The following is a 23,492-nucleotide window of genomic DNA, read 5'->3' on the forward strand; positions in this document are numbered from 1 at the left end:
ATTCCCTACAATCTCAGCCCACAGCACCATCCCGCCAGGTGCTTACGATCTAATCTGATTCGTGCACGCGGACCTGTACACCCGGGTCACCGACCTACCGACACAATTAGGAGAGCTATAGTAACGCGGCGGACACCTTGACAATGTGTGCTTCACTAGAAAATTCCAATCAGTTTCTACCACTTTGTTATTAATATTTTACGTACATTTTACACATATCGGTACGAGACGTCGTTAACAGATTGCAGATTTTTATACAATTCTCCGTTTTTATGCAGCTACACAAATGGATCGTACGTGGTAATTCGTTTATTTTTGCTAGTATTTTTGCTATTTTATTTGCCAGTAGTGACTTGATAATTAGAAAAGTATTCCACTTTGGATATTTTATATAATTTTGTATATTATATGCGTCCTCTGGATTTTAACAGCTTTAAATTCAACAGCGTTTCGATTGTTAATGTATTTCTAAATGGAATTAAAAAATTTCAAATATAGCTCACGAAGAGAAATTTTGTGAATGTCAAGGATATGTCGGAATAGTGTTTTTGTTTATGTAAGAGGAGAGCCTACTAAATATTGACATAATATTAAGCTTACTATTTTTACCATTTTCATGCAGATATAACAGGTGTGTTTGATTTTTGCGAGACTGTATTTTCTGTTACTTCTTACTTCTTTTATTTTTTTCATAAAATTTTGTAACATTGCATTTTATATTTCTCTTGCTTCATCTTCCTTAACGTGTCAACAAAATTCGTAGAGCTAACGTTTCTACTATTAGGTTGTCCGAAAAGTTTCTTTCGTTTTATAAGGAAATGATAGACGCACAGTGTATTTTGTTTTATATTATTTCGTCGAATTACGTACGATTCATTTTATCCTGTTGAGATAAACACCGCGACATTTCACAGACTTGGTTTCACCTTTGTATGAAGGTGCACTGTTATAAAAAGCACGTTTGCGAAAGAAAGACACTTTCCTAATATAATATGTTACATGTAAGGGCTATATGTATTTATCTAAGCTTTTGTGACTGACTATCATTTTTAACAAATGACGCGATGTTTAATTCACCTACGTCTCAACGACGTGGTTTAATTCATCTACCAAGAGTTTCCCATTTTAGAATCGAATAATGTGACATACGTCGTATCTTTCTCTGTTCCTTAAACATTTCTTTTTTGTTTTGTTTTTTTCAGTAAATATACAGTTCAATTTTTGCAGGTACATAGATAACGCTGTTTATATGTCTAACCATTTTGACGTTAATATCCAAAACTAGGAAAAACAAATATTTGGAGGCAACCGGATGAATGTTAACGTCGTTAATCAACAGCTTTCCCAGTTGACACACATTGTGCCCGTTTCACGCTGTGTAAAAACCAAGCCATAGACGTTTAGCATCTGTGAATCTTCCATAACAAGAGTAAAATGTAGGTCGCTCGATAATTCCGCTTGATCGGACGAAGCTATTTCAATGTGGAATTCATTAGCTCGATTTATCTCGATCTGCAGCTTCTGTCAACGCTATTTCCGGCAGGTTACTTCCTCTTCGCTCAGTGATGCACGTTCTGTTCTTCATACGCAAATAGAAAGTCGAGAGTTACTTAATGCTATAAAAATGAAATTTTACATATCAATGTAATTTGCAATAAATTTGATACACAGTCGATTTTATGCCGAATAATCATCTTATTACAAACGATACGAATTATTATATTTAGATGCTTCAAACATCTAAATGCTACGAAAATTTATAATGAGTCGTGTATACCATAAAACTGACAATTTTTCTATGAGCTGACTGTTTTACATTTTTTTATATAGTTTCATCGTGCAAAACAATTGAGAAGTAAATGTTACTTTTTTAAAAATTACGTAAATGATAAAAAAAATAGGTTGGGGACGTCTGGGTGCAACGATGAAGCTTAAAATGAAATTATTTACAGCTGTTGGTAATTTCGTAATAAATAATAATTTTGTAAATTACATTTAATAAGACATTTGGGACAACTTTTTCAATTAGATGTAAAATTACACTTCTTACATATTGTTTTAATTATTAAATATAATAATAGGATATATAGCTAGAAATAATTGCTAAATATAGTAAATTAAAATGCTCAGGTAAACCTGCTCGAATTTTAAAACCACTTGGCTTGTAGTAAAAAACAAGCACAGACATAAATAATTCGATAAAAAAGGCTTACGTGTACTCACATGATTCAAACCCTTGAACGCTTTTTATGTTTGCTTGTAAGGACGCTTAAAAACTTCTCGGGAAATCTACAAAACGAAGGAAAAAAGAGAGTAAAATTTTCAATTATGGCAAAATGATTTCATGCCCTTTTTAGTCATTTAAAGTAATTGTTGTAAATTCATTCTTTCGATAACAATCCTGAAAGTGTCTGTTCTATTTTCACATATTTTCTTTTCTCACTCACACATACCATTTGGAAATTTTTAAACATTCCATTCGTGCGATGCATGCATGTATCGTAAAAATAATTAAACAAAAATTCATATTTATTATATTTTATTTTCAAGAGTAGTTTACATGTATAGCAACTAAAAACTTGTTTGTGCATAGATCGTACATAATGCTACGACATAAATTGGAATAAAATTTGATTCAGAAAGAAATGCGCGGATGTCATTTAAATTTCTTTGCTGAACACGGTAAGCGTAATTATTTCAAGAATAGTCTACAAAATTTAGCTTTCACGAAACGTAATTGCTTAAACGTAGATCCATTACGTTAGCAGTTTTTAATTAAACTCAAAATAAGAATTATTAAAACGCATGTAATTTGATAAAAATATTTTTAATTCCTCAGGAAATATACCTCAAATAGCTAGTTCAAGTCTAATTATTTCAAAAAAAGTGTAAAAGACCTAGCTCTCGCGACACATAATTCGATATCCATTACCTGCATCCCCTAAAAAATTCCAGTTCATAATTGAACTTAAAATGCGACTTATTAAAGTGCACGTAATTTCATAAAAATATATCAAGTTTCCCAAGAAATGTGCTTCAACCTAAATATTTCAAGAAAAGTATAAAAATTTATCTCTCGTGGAACATAATTGGAAGTTCAATGAGTGCTTTTCCTAACAAATTTCAGTTCTTAATTGACTTTAACACAAGGATTATCAGAACATATTTAATTTCATAAAATATATCGAGTTTCCCAAGAAATGTGCTTCAACTGAACTATATCAAGAAAAGTATAAACAATTTATCTCTCGCGGAACATAATTGGAAGTCCAATGTCTGCTTTCTTTAAAAAATTTCAGTTCTTAATTGACTTCAACACAAGGATTATCAGAACATATTTAATTTCATAAAAATATATCGAGTTTCCAAAGAAATGTGCTTCAACCTAAATATTTCAAGAAAAGTATAAAAATTTATCTCTCGCGGAACATAATTGGAAGTTCAATGAGTGCTTTCCCTAACAAATTTCAGTTCTTAATTGACTTCAACACAAGGATTATCAGAACATATTTAATTTCATAAAAATATATCAAGTTTCCCAAGAAATGTGCTTCAACCTAACTATTTCAAGAAAAGTATAAACAATTTATCTCTCGCGAAGCATAAGTGAAAGTCCATTATGTGCCTTTTCTAAAATGCTGCGGTTCTTAATTGACTTTAAAGTAAGAATTATTCAAACGTACTTAGTCTCATAAAAATGTTTTAAAAGTTTCTCGGGAAATGTACTTCAATTGTCAGTTATTTATCGTCAGCTACAAAAATATGAAATCCTTGTCGAAGTAGGTCGTTGCTTTTGAAAAGCGGACAGCATTCTCTTTCTCTGTTGAAAGGATAGTCCGCTTGAAACTTTCGCTGTGCCGCACCTAATTTTTGTTCTGTTTCTTCGACTTTTCGGCCTTCTTCCTCTTCCTACATGACTTTTCGTATTTCGTTTCAGAGTTCTTGTCATTTTTATCACCGAAACTTCTTCGCTCCTATCTATATTTTTTCTTTTACCATGTCGTTCTGTTTTACCCGAACGCACGACAAACAACACCATTCGAAATCATTTGAAAATTTCCATTTCAGTGTGTCGAATTTTTGTAAAATTAATCGACCTAATTGAACTCCCCATCGGATTAGATATTTCATTTATTTTGAAAAATTCCTTTCGAAGATATGTAATCGAACGAACACATCAATTATTCTGAATATTATCGCTGTGCGAAGAATAAGATTTTTGAAAGTAATTTAAAAATATTTTTCGATATGTCATAGCAGTAGTAGTATAAGAATTGTATCTTATATTAACTCGAAAAGTGTGTATTGTTTGCTGATAAATGGCATGAAAGGAGAAATCCGATATTGATACGTTTTAGCACATCTTTGCTTTCCACTTCTTATCTGTTTCTTGATGATATTCTAAGCACAGTATAATCTCGAATAATCGAACGATCGATTAAGGGAACATCGATTAATGGTAATTTGAGGATGGCCCTTTGCAAGAAGATTGAAAAACGAGAATAGGAACTGAAAACAACGATTATCCCTTTGTTTAAACATTTTTACTGCTGCTTAGTATCGATTTTAATATCGATATTTACGAAGCAGTAAAAACGCATAAAAGAACGAAAACATAATTATTCGTTCTCCAGAGCTACGCGCGTCATAATTATATCTTAGATAATTTATGATCATTTATCAATCATAATTATTTTAATATATTAAAATTGTAATGATATTAAATGTATAATATTAGGTCGTCCGAAAAGTTTCTTTCGTTTTATAACAAAATAATGTATGCAAAACATTTTTCGTTTTATATTATTTTATCGAATTACGTATGATCCATTTTGTTTTATCAAGATAAAGGTCACAATGTTTGACAGATTAGGTGTCATGTTTGTATAAAAATGCATCGTTGTAAAAGACGTGTTTATGAAAGAAAGACACTTTTCGGACAACTTAATGTTTAATATTAAGGTATAATAATTAAAGTTCAACCTTAAATTCGTTTTAACGTAAAACATTAACTTTCTCGAATTTGCATACCAATTTACGATCACTGTCCTATATAAAAAAAGCAATAAATATTTCTGAAATAAAATCAAAAAATCTCGCAATATGATATTGTTGTTATTTCCATACTTAGAGGTAAGATTAGAATAGTTATCATTTTATTGAATGGATAAATCTATTACACCGTTCTGAGCCAAAAAAAACCTTTATTGCACGCGCTTACAAATACTAAAGATAAAAACAAAAAAGCATCTTAAAGCTATCGATTAAATCTATCGATTGTAACTAGGATCATCCTCTAGTTACTACTTCTTATAACTAACGCATCTGCATATGGATGGCGAGCACGAACTCACGTTGTCATTTTCAACAGATATGCTATATGACAAATTCGAATTTTACGACGTAACTGTCCAACCTAAATTACACGGAAAAAAGAATGAAGAAAACAATGACACATATATCATATGTGGTAACTAAAATGGGTCTTGGAGTAAGTTAAAGACAGAATTCTTTTGCTAACGAAGGAAAAGCTGAACGATAACATCGGTGAGCTTCACGTGTGATGAGCAATTACTGGGATGTACAGGACCACGCGACAGCGGTGATTATATTTTACGAGGCTTACGGATTAAAGGGAATTTTCATGCGACGCAAGGAATAGAGGGCAGCGAAAAGCTCACGACAGCATGAAATTCCTTCGCTTTATTTATTACCAACAGCCTGTATACGTTTATGTATATGTTCCTGTTCGAGATGTTCAAGTTCAAGTTAAATTGAAATTGAGATCCACGTTAAGCTTGCTTTTGATCTCCACTCGAATCCTGCGAGATCGTTAAGCTAGGAAGATAGATTTCCTGGTGAAAATCGTATTACACGTAAGATAAAATAAAATATTAGTAAACGGAGATGTAACCGGAAGTCATCCAAAACCGAAAGGCATGGATCACAGATAGATAATACGACTAACAGTCGTTCCCCTGAATACTATAACGTTCCATCGACGCAACGATTCAATAAAACAAGGCTTAGACTGCTAAAGACGCTCCTCTATATCGATGGTCTCTTAAAGGAGGCAGTAAAGCGAACGAAACGTTCAATACGTTCTGCCAGACATCGTTTTAACCGTTTGATCGCGCTGCTTAGATTTTGTGTGGAAAAGTCGCAGTACACTTGTACGCTACGGACGACTGACGGTATTTTCTATTTCGTTATTATCATCTCAGTAATTTTTATTGAACAAAACTTGAAATATTTATAATAACACACCTATATGATAATACAGATATATTTCAAAAAGTAACAAATATCGCAATCGATTAACACTAGAGCTACCACACCAGTCACATTGACTGGTTTTAAAATATTATTTTAAACTGTAATGTTATATTTTTTTCCACAATGATGTAATGACTTTCGCAACGATAACTAAAAGAATAATATAATGAATTTTATTTTGTCTCTTATGTATTCAAACTGAAAATAATTTTGTATTAAGGCTACTTATACCAATACCAGTCAAAATGGTACTTGACAAAGTGTAAAAGGGTGCTGCAATTTGTTTATCGAACCTCAATTAACCAGTCTCCTCGTTTTGTACAACTTCCCGCACTTTTTTAAAATTTGTACTGCGTATCATTCGATATGACGATATCAGCTATGAGGAAAATTCCGGATCGATCGCTAGATCGCTAGATGCTAACACTAGAAATACCACAGCAGTCAAAACGACTGGTTCTACAATTTTATAAATGTGTCAAGCCTCGTTTAGGGATCCCCGATGGATTAATAACACCAAAAATATACTGCCTAACATGGAATTGCTTTTGTAAGAAAGCAATAAATCAATAAATCATTTTGACTGGTTTTGGTAGAAATAGCTTCGTGTTGACTATCGGTACTTCTACTACTAAGACAAACGGTATCGCGCTGTTTTGGATTTTTCAACTCTGTTTCTTCAATGACCCATGGGACTCAAACGGTTAACGTGTGGCTTGTAACCAGTTCGCTATCGACGCAAAGAAATCCCACGTCGTAATTGTTTCGAAATTAAAAATCATCCGTCTAAACGCGGAGCTATGGAACACAATGGTATTAGACAGATTATCGTTGGGCGATTTGCGTTAATCTCGATCCGTGTAATCGTGATGTGAACAAAGTGAAGGTATTACTCGGGATAGGGAAAGGCTCGGCTTATCTGTACCATATTACAACACACGGGTAGGTAAAAAGCAGTAGCTTGTACAGTTAAACGTGTAGTGGTGAAGGGGATCGTAGAGGAAACATCAAGTTAAACGAAGGAACGTGTCCGCCTGTCGCTCGTCTCTGTGCGGAGCTCGGATTAAGTTGACTATGAGTGTAATTTTATTGGCCAGCTATGCTGTAAAGGATTTTACAAATTTCGTTTATTCCGCAGCTTCTTTTAAGGAGACGAGATTGAGAGGTGGCACATATCCTGCAGTGGCTGACTAAGCGTAGCTTCGCGTATAAAAGAGTTTTTCGATATTGAATACAAATCTTATCGAAACAAGCTCGATTAATGTATGATATACTAATTTAAATAAATGCTTCAATAAATTTGTACAGTGGATAGAAGAAATATTGGCACATTCTCTTATTATGTTTCAGCGAAAGACTTTTACCACATTGTACATTTCGTTTTTGTAGTATCAGATCTTTGTGGTCATATGGGAGTACTACTAATTTATAGGAATTTACCATGTACCAATTTTTAGGACATTTAATATATTAGGTGTCCGAAAAGTTTCATAAGGTGATAATAAATTTCTGTAACAATAATTTCTGTTTTATATTATTTTATTGGATTAGGTATGATCCATTTCGTTATATTTCTATTATTATGTTCGTGCATAATTCAGTAAACTAATATAAAACAAAAAACGTTGTGCGTCTATTATTTTCTTATGAAACAAAAGAAACTTTTCGGACATCCTAATACCTGGACCTAATTAATCAGTACATAAATTGCAATAACCGGACAGTACTTTCTGTGCACACTATATGTTAAGAAATTTTATGATCTATATTAAAAGTAATGAAAAATATCTATGTATGGCATATCTCTTTCAACCGACACAAATAGAAACAGAAAATGTTCTTTGTTGCTTCCCTTAATCAAATTAGGAATTTAAAAAATTTAATAAGCATTTAATTAAACAATTAATTCATAATATAGCTCGTCGAATCGAAATTTTATTAGCACCCGGATGGAATATTCTATGTTCACCAATTAAGATGGAGCTATTTAAGTTCCATTATTTTTGGCAGTTTTAAATCAAAATGGACGAATGTGAATAAAAAGATAAATGTTATCGCGACATCGCTATCTAAAAATCGCATGACAGTTAAGTATCATTTCGCGAGAATTAAATTTTCAATGCGTCTTTCAATTTATCACGTAATAAATGTGAACGTGCCGTTTTCGTATTACCCTTACTTCTAGAATATACAATTTTCGGAACTCGATCGACTCATCAAATGCAATTTGTCGTCCGACGTTGAAACTAAGAGCAAAACTGATAGCGGAGGACTTGCGAGGAAAAACCGATAACGACTTTTTTTAGAATTCTAGTCATAAATGGATTTTACGCTTGTGGTCGCAGTTTGCAATTCTAAAGGTTGCTGTGCGAGAGCAAAAAAAGAAAAAAAGAAATGGATGGAACTTTTAAAAAATTCATCTTTCCTTAATAAATATCAATTGCAAAAGCTGCAATAATAACTCGACATAGTAACGTAATCGCAATGTACAATGAATTTAAAATACATGTACGAGTAAATATAATTAAAGTTTCATAGTATATTTTGCTGTAATAACTTTATTCGTCCTTTTCAGATGGTCTTTTCACGTTATTCCAATTTCAAGCTTATTATAATCTTTTATTCTGAAACGAAAATTACACGCAACCTGTAGATTATAATGAAAATAAACGAAATGTTATTCGTATATAGGATGATTCACTTAAATTGGCAACGGTTTAATATCTCGTAAACTACCCATTTAATTTTAATCGTTTTGGTTGCTTTATGGAATCAACAGACCAAATTAATTTTCGCTTACTTTCCATAGAAAACAAAACGAGGATTGGCTAACAAATTTTAAATTGACATCTGGGTAAAGTAAATTATTTCTGTAATCTACATTAAACAGAATGAATAAGTTTTATCTTCTATAAAAGAAATAAAAAAAAATGTTCCAAAAGGAGATTATATTGAAATACGATCTAGCAGCAGAAAATTTGTCATATGTAATTTTTTGTCATTTTTCAGTTGTCATTTTTCAAGTAATATGCGTGGATCAATTTTAGCTTTCTCGATTCTTGAGATTATGAAGCCTGCTTTCTGCTTGATAGTCTTGCTTTCAAAGGGAGCTAAAGTTAACGCGTTTATCTAAAAATTATTTAAATTATTTGTCGTAATTGGCAATCGTGCAAGAGCTGCAAATTTCCTTTCCTGGTTCCGGTAATTCCACATTTTCAGTTTCATTCGGCAAACGAAGTTGTTTGACGTTAAATGCAGATCTTGAGGCGTTGCTGTAAGATTATCAATTTGATAGATGCCAAATGATATTAATAGCGTTGCTTCTCAAATGCAAATGAACTGAATTCTACTTGTTGAATCACCAACATTATATGGCACAATTCTGATTACATCATTCTGAGACCACATCGACTTCCTCCGCATCAATTGCAAATAATCTAAATGCTATGGTAGTTGATAATAAATCAGTTAAAACGAAATTTCCGTCTGTAACGTTTTTTTTTTTTTTTAAGAATTTATGTAGCAACTGCGAGGTGGAATTTCGTTGCACTTATAAGCAAATCTACAAATCAATGTATTATGTTATCAAACGTGAAATTACTAATTTACATAGCAGAGTCCGAGTGGAAATTTCTCATTTCTAAATTAATTTAAATCCATTAATGTACAGATGATGAAAAATCATTTACATACGTATACGTATCGCTGCAGCTCAAAAATTTCCAACATCTTTCGCTTTCTCGACGATAGAAACTTTCTCATACAGAAATTCCCAGCCAAAATTAGAAGGGTCATAATCAATTAAGTTTCATTTTGAAATGTAATTAATTGTAGTTCCAATACTGCGGAAGAATAAAATATTTCTTTACTTAAAGAAGTCATTGCTTCTTTTGAAATCTTAACGTGCTTTAAACTAGCGAACACGAGTATATAGTAGGTACAGGTTGCGTTAAAAACGAGCAGGTACACGAACTATATTGCAGAAAAATAGGTAATGTACCTGCACCAACATCGCATCCATCATTTCTTTTCTATAAATCATCACAGGCTACTAAGCGATCCAATCTACTCATGACAAATGCCAAGAGTTCATAAACCATTTTTTTCACTGCGCGTTCATTCGCCAACGACAGAACCGTGGATAATAGCGATGCCAGAAAACGCTCATTTAATGCAAACGATGCAAATGCTTTAAATTTCCTGTGATTTCCGCCGAACAGTTGTGCGAGACTGAAAATGTTCCAATGAATTGAAGCTTCGATCAACGCGGGATAATTAAACAGCGAACATGAGCAACTGATTAAAGCTTTTGCAAGATAACAGTTTTTAAGCGAAAAGGCTGGTAATAAAATTCAATATAAATAATCTACAGCAATTTAATACGTTGTTTAAAAAATTGCATATTATAAAGAAATTGAAACTGGAATTCGTTTCTGTAGGTAAGACACACCAATGATTTTTTCGTGTACTGGTAACGAAATGCTTTACATGAACGCGTTAAATAAATATACAACGCATGAATAAAGATGCAATGCGAAACAAAATACAAGAATGCGAATAATAATTATATTCTACTGGCAAAATGTTTAAAATATCGCAGTTTCAATTTCGATATTTAAATTTATGTAATTCTAATTTCTTATCGTTGCTACAGTGCCTACAAAAGATATTTGCACATTACAAAGTATGTACAAATACTCTGTTTAATTATCATGTATAATATGCCATATGGAAAATAAAAGCTTTTGTTCATATATAAACAGTAATGAACAAAAGCTAAGTCTCTCAAATTATGTAGATTTAACATTTCTCCAAAGTATGTAATTCTAAAATATACCAAGTTCTTAATTGCTTTAATCATATAAATATTTCCTTTACTCTAAATGCAGTAAGAATTGAAAAATAATTTCACTACTTTAGAAAAATGTCCTCACTTGTAAATTGCCTAAAATAAAAAGGTGGAGAAATCTTCGAACTGCGTTCATCTTATGATTTTGTAAAAGCACCCTCAGATCTTTTATTGTTCAGTTAACATTTAAGATACAATGAACTATTCAAAGCAATACAAATTCTTGTATAATCGAATTGCACAAGATTTTTCGTATACGTAGAACGATAATCAACGTAGAAGGAATTACAAAAATTGCACGCTTCCTGAAACAATTCACTGCTGGAAGAAGCTTTTTGTTATTTCCTGAAAGATGGCAGATTTATTGCTTATTTGCCGACATGTAACGCGAACAACGCGTAAACAATAATAGCAGAAGTTGATTCTGTGTTGGTCGTTAGTGATGCAAGTGAATTTAAAATTCTAAAATGCATCCTTTATTTCCTCTTCTGGAGGCACACGGCCAACCGCTGCCTCTGTACGTGCCTCCATACGGAGTTTAATTGTTTGCCGTGGTCTTTCCTTCTTTCTCTCCGTCTGTCACTTTTTTTCCTTCGCCTTAAATCGATTCTACGTGAGTCGCATACATCAGCTAAAAAGCATGAAAATTTCTTTCTTCCGTGTATTTCAACGTGGAAAATTTTGAACTGCAATTTAGTCGCATTACACGGTGTGGCAAAGACACCTTATTGAATTTTATTTATAATTTTTTCAACAAATCTCGAATCGAGAAAATCGAGGAAAAGTACGATCTTTTGTTTAAGATAGCGAAGTTGGCTTAAAAACTGTCGAAAAAATAGATAAAATAATTGGAAAGATGATTGCATAAATGAAAACATAATACCATGAAACTTATGTGAGCTAAAAATATTACAACCTGAAATTCTTTTACCAAATAATATAATTAAAATAATTAATTATTATAAATGATTAAAAAAGATATAAATATATATATTGACCTCGCTTTTACTAAAAACACGAATACGTATATAGAAATAAATGCATTATTATTTCCCACCTTATATACTACACGTCAAGTATTTCTAATCATTTTACGAAAATCGCGAACATTATGCAATTTCGTTTCGTTGATTTTATTAAAACGATGATATGTTACCAGTAACAAAGAATATTTTTTATAATTGTTGTACCTTTTTGGTTTAATCCCACTAACAGTTTTTGTTGAAAGTATAATTCCATTAAAAAAACACAATATTATACGTATGGTCGAAAGAATTCGTTTCGATATTTTCAATATTATTACAGTTTAATCCGTTGATTGAATTGGAGATGCAACAGGAATATATTTTTCAACCATTCTGACAATATTGGTCATATATTACGAATGTTGGTAGAAATTCCTTTCTCTAAATATGTATTACACGTACATGCATATAATTGTCGATTTAATGAGAAATAATGAAATATCATGTGCCTAGTGAAAAGCATACAAGTGACGAATGGCATCGTTGTTACAAATTAACATTAATATTATTAAATCCACTGTGAAATCCAATTATATATAAACCAGGTGATAAATTAGGAAGCATTATCTATAGCATAGAAATATTATAGAAATATTATAGAACTGTTATACATTTGGAAAACATGAATATCGAAAAGCAAAATATCAAACATTCGATACAGATGAATTGCGTTAGGTGAAACGTACAAGCAATGCTTCGTAAAAATACGAATAATACGTAACGCTGCAAACGTGCTCACGTACAATTAAATTGTGATAATTGCCCGCGCACGTTTCTTCTGCTGATTAATTTATGACATGATTAATCGCGACATGATTAATTGCACAGTGGTTTAAATTCTACTTTGACGCTATTTTCTAGCGTATTAAACGTTCAGCCTTTATGACGACCACCGACTACCGTTGAAGTTCATTAAGATTTTCAGTGCGATGAAAATAATCTCTCATGCGCCGGCCTTTTTAATTAATTTAATCCGTCTCGCTGCCTTTAGTTTACCGTATCGGAGTGAACGTCATGTCGAGTTGAAGCGCAAACACGTAGACAGATGCGATATACATTTATCATTTTAACTGTCAAATTGCTTTTATTAGTTGGCAACACAGTGATAAAATGTAGGCTCGTAGATTTAACTGTATTGGTATAACGCTGCACAAATGATCCTATTATTTCACAATTTTCCTTCGTTACGTTTATCTACTACTTTCTCATCTTTCAGATTCCAATCTTGTCGTCATTACTGTGTTTGTAAGAGTAGATAGTGAGAGATTGTGAGAGTAGATAGTTGGGAGAGTAAAAATGCTATAAATAAAGTTGAACTGCTGTATAAATCGAAGTAACAGTAAATAACAGTAGTAACAATATTTAAAAAATGTCGGAATTGATTTTATAATATATGCAATGGTTACTTATTTGTTGTTGAAAAATTGATACATGAAAAGTCCATTTCAACAATCCCATTAACTGATTACTTTTTTATTCAAAAGTGTAGGTTTATCCAAAAACAAATAATAAAACGTATACTTAGGATAGTCAATAATTTCACAATGCGTATCATCGATATATTAACGATGCACATTTACAATAACTTTTATTAGGCACAAAAAGATCCAAAAATTATGTTTGTTTCTACCGAATAACGAAACGTTAAAACGAATATTGCACATATAATTAGTTCTATATTAATTCTTTCACCAAATATAGTATACTCTCATTATTATTTATTCTGGTCTCTACAAAACTTATCGTAAAAACATATTCGAACAATGAAATACTGCAGACGTTCTATTTGAAAGAATTCATTACCGAAGGAGACGACAAATTTTCGAAGAAAGGCACGTGGAAATATCAAACGTTTAATTCGAATTAATATGTCTTTTTCTAACAACCTTACAAAAAACAAATACAATAATTTCTAACTATTTTAATTTGGTAAAAATAATCCTAAATACAGTACACAGTAAAATAATCCTAAAAAAAAAGAAAAAAAATAATCAGGTAGAATGAAACGCGTATATTAATTCTACGATTTCGTTATACACGGCGGCATTCACAAACTCGACCTACATCAATATACACGTAGTTACATATCCAGAAAATTAATCAAGCAGAATGTGCAATATATTAATCTCATGATTTCATTGTACACACATGGCGCCATTCGCAAACTCGACGTACACAGGTACGTAGTTACATATCCGCACAATTAATGCGTACGTAAGCGTTAAATATGAAACGTCGATCCGTATATATTTACACGCGCAAGACGTCATTCCGCCGATTTACCAAAAGCTTGTGATGTGGCTCATGAAGCGGTATACCTGTTGAGTGGTCTCCGGAGGCTTGTTAGGTACACGTTACCGGAACGTACGTTTGCGGTTGCTGGCAGAAAGGAACGCGATTAATTTCGGTTTGACTTGCGAAGCAAAATTTACAGCGCGATGAATCTTGCACCGGTCGCGAAACTCTGCCAACTTTTGTGGTTTCCAATAGCGGATTTTGGCACGAGAACATGGACAAATTCCTTTGTCCAGAAGCTGATTCGTTCTGCAGTTCGCCTCTGTTGTAGTAACGTGCAGCTTGGCTGAACAAAGGAAGAAACGATATCGCTAGCTGTTCGAATCTTGCGTCATCAAAATATCAAAATATTCGAGGCTTTGTTGTGGCATTACTATAGGCAACGAACGAAATCGTTTATGATATTTTTTTTAATAATGAGATTATCCAAATTGTCATGGCCAAAGTCCGGATGATTATGCAAATGTAATTTTTCACGGACGCAATTGAACAAATAGGACTGCACCTCATGTTAGAAAGATCGCTATACTTTAAGTCAGTTTAGATATTATACGTATTTCTGCTAGTTGTATGTATTCTGTGCATTTCTTTTCATTCTGTGCAATTGTTGACGCACGTTATTCGCATAGTTGATTAAATTTTCCTTTCATACGAGAAGCGATCATTTATTTTAAATCAATTTATAAATCGTAATATTAAACGGGAAGAAAAGCTTTTGAATAAAAATGTAACGATTCCCTTTAGCTTTTGTCTTTGTTTAACCTTTTTCGCAAGGGGCAATCTTTTCGTGTTCTACAGTAATCGAAATTCTAATTTACTTATTCACATTTTTATAGTTTCGTTATTATGTATGATAACCATTTGTATGATTCAGAACGTTTAGTTTAGCTTTCGGATATCAGGCAATATCTGATTAAATATAATCAGATAATAATATTACCATTAATGCGATATAACATTTCTAACGTGATTTTTTACCACTTGCATTTATTACTTGATTACTGTATACAAAATAATTGATTGATAAACTTATCTAAAGCGGTTTACTCACGCCATGCTTTTGCTTTTCACCCTCCCAAAACTTTTCAAGAAAGTTTAACTTAACTTCTTAATACTCGGATCGCCCTAGTTCTAATTCTCGTAATAGTAGAAAATTCTCTTAATTTTAATCTCGCCAATGTAAAGTTTTTACGCTTACGAGAAATTATGTCTGAAATATTTTAAGCTGCCACATGGAAAACTTTACACGTAAATACGAAACTAAGTTTGGCGATTCAGTGTTACAGCAAGTAACGCAATATTCAACTTTTTCAACGATTCGTAAACAGCATTTGTAAATCTATTAAACGAAGAATGTTGCAGGAAATAACGCAATATATTGATGGAGACGTAAAGATCGGGAGAAGTATTTCACTTCCGACTATTTTCGTTTAACACACGTCGTTCATCAATAAAATCAGAATCGATACGCGAAACATGTTTTATATTGACGTATCCTATGTGAACACAGTTTTTATTTTGCGACTGCATAGCTGTTGCTGGTTTTATCAAATTACTTTGTATCACAAACGTTAGAAACGAAAAATAACGAATTTGATGCATAAAAGCGTGTATAAAAAACGGGACAGATACAGATTAAACAAACGTTTTGTAGACAAATCTGTTGTCACGTATCGTATCAAATCCACTTAATCGATGTAATTTGCACGAGATAATTTAATTTCGAATTACAAGATACAAGAGCCAACATTTTAAAAAGATCCACAGTTCTCAGATATTTATTTTCACTCGAATTCAATATACTTGAACTGATATTTGTTACATGGACTGATGGATAACCAATGGAAAGTTGAACTTGACTTTAATCAGTCACCTGTCAACAGGAAAACTTATTTCCACCGGTGACAAACCTTCCAATATTTAAACATTCGAGTATCGTGCGATATTGTTGAACAAACACAAATGCCGTGTTTATCGTGTTTCGAACAGTCGGTTCATTATTGGCGCACGATTTAATGTAATTCGGAGACAGTTTGACATCGAAGCGAATAACATTTTGTCCGCCTGAAAAGAGGAACCGGCGATTAGACAACATAAACAAAAGAAACAGAGAGAAGGAGGATAGACTCAAATTAGAAGTTTGAGGTAATTCGTCTGAGAAAAGCGTGCAGTACCGTTCATACTTGTCCGGACACCCTGGACTATTTGTAGTAACAGTATGTGAACTTGAGCAGACTGTACAAGTCAATAATGAACTAACAATTACGAGCAATACTTAATTGCTTTGTATGCAGTCACCTGGATATAAATCTTTAATTTTACATTACATGTTTAGAAACATAGCAATAACTTGTCCGGACACCCTGGTCTATTTGTAGTAACAGTATGTGAACTTGAGCAGACTGTACAAGTCAATGATGAAGTAATAATTACGAGCAATACTTAATTGCTTTGTATGCACCTGGATATAAATCTTTAATTTTACATTACATGTTTAGAAACATAGCAATAATTTAAGTTAGTATTTATTATGTATATATTAATTTACATTTGCTTTAATCATCACTATGGTTGTATTGGCATCGACAGTCTTCCTATCTGTTTGGAATAACTATCGTTGTCAATCTGTCTTGTAACTAGAAAATTGAAGAATTTAGAAATAGAGAGCTTGACAGGTAACAAAATAGTTCTGCAAAGTACGAGAATTACAGACGCCAGGTTTATTGAATACTGAAAATCAATTTAATCTGATTATGATATAGAGGAAAGTAGCCAAATATGGAACAGTATATCTAATGTGGAACAGTACCATTTTTGCATATGTCTGTGAAGCAACTATAGACTATTACACTCGTTCACTTCCAGAGGGTTTAGCTTGCCAAGAAGTTTCTTCACAATATTTTCATAGAAAAATATGCATCAAGTATCTAACGTGCTGGTGCCGAGCTTAACTCTTAGATATGTGATCGTTGTAAACAGCTACTTGCTTACTTAATTTTTTTTTAATACAACTTTACAACCAAAATTATAACCAGAATCAATGAAAACAATAAAACTAATTTTTGCTTGTTTTCCATGAAAATATTTTGCCTCGTGTCTACCTATTCCATATCGTGCACAATTTCTTCTCTTCTGATATTAGTTCCACATTGAAAATTGTTTATAATGTTAGAAATATAAGACTACTCTTAAATCGAGCGTAAACGTATATGAGAATACTCTTAAATAAAAATCTTTTACGATTGCGATTAATTTTGTAAGAATTAGGTTTGAAGACCAAAAGATTGTTCCAAATTCTTCTCTATTTTTCTCTATTATTACACGTATTATTGTAAAGATTATGAAGAACCAGATCATTCGTTACGTAATTACGATATACCTTCTCAAAAATAAACAAATTTCCGAATACTTTTGAAGCGTAACGTGCTCGGACTGCTCGGACACAATGAAAGTGAGATATTCACCGGGTTGCTGGTATTTTCCATTTAACGGGCGATTGTGCAATGTCGAGCACAGCTTCGAGATTGCAGCTGGTAGCTGTTTCGGCGAGATCGCAATTCTCGCCGGTGGTAATGATCGTGACAAAGCGACGATAACGGATAATTTTCGCGAAACTAGTTACGCGACCGAAAAACCTCTGGCAATAAACGAAAATGATAATCCACCGTTTATTTGTCTTCGCGAGACGCAGATTTTCCACGGTTTCATCCGACCTGAATCGAACGTATGGATTTGCGAAACAAACAGACAGATGCAAATAACAAATATTTTACTCTGCATTCATATTGACTGAATATTGGAATACTATAAAAATTATAACTTAGATTTTTATGTATCATATACTAGAAAGATCGGAGTAGATTCTACAGCTACATTTTATGAATAGAATATATCGCTTTCATAAAAGTTAGTGTTCGAATTAAGACAAAATTCTTTTGATAGAATTTGTTCGCAATATTTCTTTTAATCTGCCTTTTCAAATTTATTAACCTCTTCTTTGTATCCAGCAAACTTGCGTTTATTGTTTCTCAGATTTATTCGGGATAATATATTTTACAATTGAACGTGTCTGTTACTACTTCGATAATATGATAAATTTCGCATAATTGATTAATTTAATATGGAATAACGACGTATCCCTTTCTGTTTATTATTTCTATTGTTTTAAAAGGATGCAAGGAGTGAGAAGATATAAAAAGAGTATTACAAAGTCAATTTTGTGACCAATGTAAAATCTGTATTATAAATGAACACGTATAAAATTGTAAAACAATTTGTATTTATATCTTTAAAAATTATCTACATGGAAATGTTTCGATATAGATACGACATAATAAAACGTTGCTAGTGTTAAGAATTATTCAAGATTTATATTTAAAAAAAGAGAATCCGATGTCACAACACTTTTCACGTCTCTGTTATAACTTTTTTTAAAGATTCCAATAATCTACTTATGTTAAAAAAAATGCCTTTCAAAAATATAAAATATAAATATAATACGACTATAAATACATATAATGGCAAAATTTGATAGGGATAACATTATATATTTATACAATATATATTTTGTAGCTATTCTCTGAAATTATCCGCGATAATACACATCCAAATAATTAATAATAATACACGAAATTTTTTTGATGTATTTCATCTACACATATATGTCATCTGACGCACACACACATTTGCATTCCAACGTATCACTGCAGTGCCTGATTCATCATCCTCAGAAATGAAACTCATAATGCTATTATTATGAGAGCTTTCAGAGCGTAAAAAATTTCGTTACTCATCGTGAGGTGAACGAAGTGCCGAAATTTCATGCGAAATGATTTATGTACCATATTCTCTCTGCCGATAGTTATAGTTGTCTGGCAACATCCATCATTCGTGCTTTTACCATGATTTTTACTTTTCAAAGATTAGACTTTTAACTAGATTGCTCACTCTAGCAATAGTCGTCCTTATTTTCTGTAAATTCGTCTTCATTCACTTTGTAACTTATATCGTAACACGTTTGGCCAAGATAAGCTTGATAGAGTTGCGAGTAAAAATTTTTGTCTCATCGCAGATAAGAGCATTCTTTCTTTTTGGAAGTATTTTTCTATCTAAATTATTATTAACAAGTATCATTGTAATCTTATATTTCATCGTAATATCTCTATATACATATACATAAATATTATAATCCATGTATTAGGTTGTCCGAAAAGTGTCTTTCTTTTACAGACACGTCTTTTACAACGATGCATCTTTATACATGTTATTAAATAGGTTTTGAAGTTTGATATTTATTGATTCACACAGATTCAGTTTTTACGTTCTGTATTTCACCACCATGTACAGCCATATGAACACATCGAATACACTCGGATAATTAACACGTGGTCGACGCCAAAGACAAAGGAGCGTCGTTAGAAGTCGTATCAACTTAGCATGTAGGAACTAGTGATCATACCAACCTTATATTTTCCTCAACAATACAAACATGAAACCTAATCTATCAAACGTTATGATCTTTATTTTGATAGAACAAAATGGATCGTACGTAATTCGATAAAATAATATAAAACAGAAAATGTTGTGCATCCATTATTTCCTTATAAAATGAAAGAAACTTTTCGGACGACCTAGTATAATATATGTCTATAAATGATCAAAAAGTCCACAAATTAGAAAAGATATAGTAATGTTTTACAATAATAATATATTGTCCCTTGTTAACATTAATGACAGGCGATGTGTTGTCCCTTTTTAAACGTAAGAAATAGTTTGAAAACGTAATTAACATTATAATACTTAATTCATTGAATTACAATAAATAATATTAAAAACTTTCAATTGCTGTTAGATCGTACTTTAATGTTAATTATCCTTTTATAAAAGACAATTGAAAAATGTTTAACGAAGCATGAACTGATAAAATTTATCAAACAATTTAATCTTTCCCAAAAATTATAAAATTCGACCTACCGTTGTAACTGAGTTACCAATAATCTATCGCAATAATCGACGCGACTGTATACGGTGAATAAAACACAAAGTCCATAAACTGTATTACATTAGTTTTAAAATCTGTTAAAATTATAACATACAATGTGCGAATACACGTATTTAAATACGTTTAGATGGTGAATTATTTAAAATATTTCAGTAAACCAACTGAGATCGAAAGTATGTCTCTTGGATGGACGATGAAACGCAGGAGAAAGACGTGAAAATGACTGAGAAATATTGCAGAGTAGTGGGACGAAACAATCGATGAGATTTGCAGGCACCGAAAAAGACATTTGGCAAAGTTGCCGGGTTTCAAGTGCTTTCGCCCGAGATGAGAGTGCTTTTCGAATCCGACCGTAAAATCTATGAAAAGAATATATTCTGAATATTTTTACCATTTCGTCTCTAGCATCGATTCGATGCAAGATTCTGAACTTTACTTCCGCGCTGCTGATGCGAATCTATTCTACAGATGCATCGCAATTGCACAGAAATCTTAAAATATTTTTCTGCATCGCTAACCATCTTTTTACATATCATTTTTGCTATTGCAGAGAAAACTTCCTTGTTAATAATACATTAATATTGTGCCATATTTTAAGTACAGTGATTGTAGAAAAACATTTGAACGCTTAGCGTAACATACTTTTATGTATGCACATTGTCGTTCGTAACTATATGAACGCTATGCTCGATTTATATAAACGATGCATGAATATTATCAAGATATATAAATCAATAGCAAACTAATGATCAAAAGCAATATTTATGTTCTTCTTTTGAAATTAACAGATATATATATCATATGAGCTATTAATTGTTGATTTTCAATTTTATCAGTGATACATTAAAATTAAATACACGATTTGTGTCAGCATATTTTAAATATTTATTGCCAAAATTGCTCGGGTTATTTCTATCGTTAATTTGAAGAAACTTTCTCCATTTTATCCGTACGTTGACAAGTAAATGAGGCAAAGCTAATGAACATTATAAATGACACTACTGCATCGTAATGTTTGTTATTTTCAGACACCAATTCTTTTAACGCGTATTAATATTTCAAAGTAAATTTTATCGTGCCATAATATGGCTTTTCTAATAAAATATAAAATCGCCCTGAGTATTTTTAAAACTAAATTTCATTTGTTAAAAAGGGCAAGTGTTCATACACGTTTGAGTGTTATATAAAATATTTTAAAGTTTCAAATCTGAAAATGTATATAGAAATTAAAAGAAATTTACTGTGAACATACATTTGGTGAAAAATTAGTATATCGTATAAGCACTCATCTTAAACATATAATTAGTGCTAAAAAGAATCTGCCTGAATATTGAAGTTTCTTAGTATAATGACTATTTAAATGTCGTGATTTTTACGAATTGTATACTTACGTTAAATATCTCATAGCTTCCATATACATCTTCGGTATCGTTCCATACTTTTACAATATCATCATGATGATTTCGTTAAAGCACCAGCCAAACTTCAAAGTACCAATACATTTTCTATACAACATTCAAATACTTGCGTCAATTGTCGACCAGAAGTATCGTAATAAAATAACAGTGCAAGTTGGAAGATAAATTTGGGGTCGGTAGAGGACGTGGAAACGTGACTTTACTGTCAGAACAGGTATTAAAGCCCTCAATCTAATGATGAAAGTTCAGTTTAATGGGATTAAAGATTGCTTGATGTCAGAATTTGGTTACTCTTGAGCGAGTTCATTCAAGTTGCATTACATTCTTTTCTTAGATAATTAAATGATTATTCACGAACAAACTTGCAATTTTACTTTTTCACGATATAAGCAACTTTATCTCAAGGTATTTCCATTAAAAAGTCAGCTTCGTTACACGAAACATGTTGTACTTATCTTCATTTTTCATAGGAAAGTTTGGTATAAATGGCCCAATGGGAATTCAACATGAGCTGAAAATATTTAATGCGATAAATGTGTTCGCAGACTTAATAATTCGAGAAAATTTAACGTAATAAATTAAACTATTAATTCCATTCAGCTGTCGACAGACAATTAAATCGTATTTCGGGATTTTGATACTTTTGCCATATTCATTTCGAATTTATTTTCCATGAAATTTCGATAAAATTTGTCAAATTCCTGCGAAAGACAGGAATTACACTTACAATGATACAACGCGCGTTTTTTGAAACATTAGGAAAATTTCTTGCATAGAAGTGACTACAAACAAATATATATATATATCTAGATACTAACTATCAAACGCGTATTGTAATCTCACGACAATCTTCAATAATTGCGTAAAACATTTTCCGATACTTTCTACTTACACACACATCATCACACACCACCCGAATTTCCCTCCAGTTTCGAAATGAAGCACACCATCGCCGTTTATATTTAATTATTGAACGCAGATAGCCAAGCAACTGCATACAAATTATTAATATATATATATTGCGCTAGTTGTGCGACGTTCTTGTGTATTATCGTTGCTTAAGATTTCTCTGTCGATACTTTTGTATGTATGAAGTTATGCTTGTGTGCACCGTTTACGTGCATACAAATATGTTCTGAATGTGCAACGTTGAAGAAATTAAACAGTTAGCGAACAACAATACCGTGCAAAACACCGATAAATTATCCCACTTACAAAGGCTAATGACAAAAATATCTCATGAAACTATAAACGCGAAATACCCGTCGTTTTCCGACTGTTTTAAATTACGTATATTATCATTAATTATTAATAGGTTGTAATTACATTGATTAGAATCATACGATTAAAATAAGAAAATATATCGAAGTGTAATATAATTTTATTAACGATAAATACATGTTGCATCGCGCCAGTCGCTTCCTTCTGCGAAAATCATGCGGATTCTTTCGTCTCCCTGCTGTTACGTTTTATTCTTTGTCCCGTTCGTTTCTTTTCACACGTATCTCGTTATTTACGTTATTTCGTTCAACGTCGACAGAGACAGACGGCGATATTTTGCACGGTATTGTGCATCCAAGTTACCGCTTAAATTCGAAGCATTCGCTTGAAATCGCTTAGAGAGAAAA

General features: G+C 32.1%; 1 protein-coding gene and 1 long non-coding RNA gene across 11 annotated transcripts in view; one reads left to right on the plus strand and one right to left on the minus strand.

The window, feature by feature from the left end:
- The window catches only part of nAChRalpha4 (nicotinic acetylcholine receptor alpha4), a 369,922-nt gene that overhangs the window by 241,161 nt on the left and 105,269 nt on the right, over positions 1-23,492 (plus strand). The gene's annotated exons all lie outside the window — the stretch shown is intronic.
- On the minus strand, positions 912-14,905 carry LOC138179430 (uncharacterized). The gene is made up of 3 exons (XR_011173052.1): positions 14,469-14,905; positions 2,224-2,289; positions 912-1,616 (listed from the first exon to the last, which is right to left on the minus strand). It is a non-coding gene; the product is annotated as an uncharacterized LOC138179430 (long non-coding RNA).

The sequence above is a fragment of the Bombus flavifrons genome, chromosome 4 (assembly GCF_040668555.2).
Source record: "Bombus flavifrons isolate JBK064 chromosome 4, iyBomFlav1_principal, whole genome shotgun sequence".
Taxonomy (NCBI): domain Eukaryota; kingdom Metazoa; phylum Arthropoda; class Insecta; order Hymenoptera; family Apidae; genus Bombus; species Bombus flavifrons.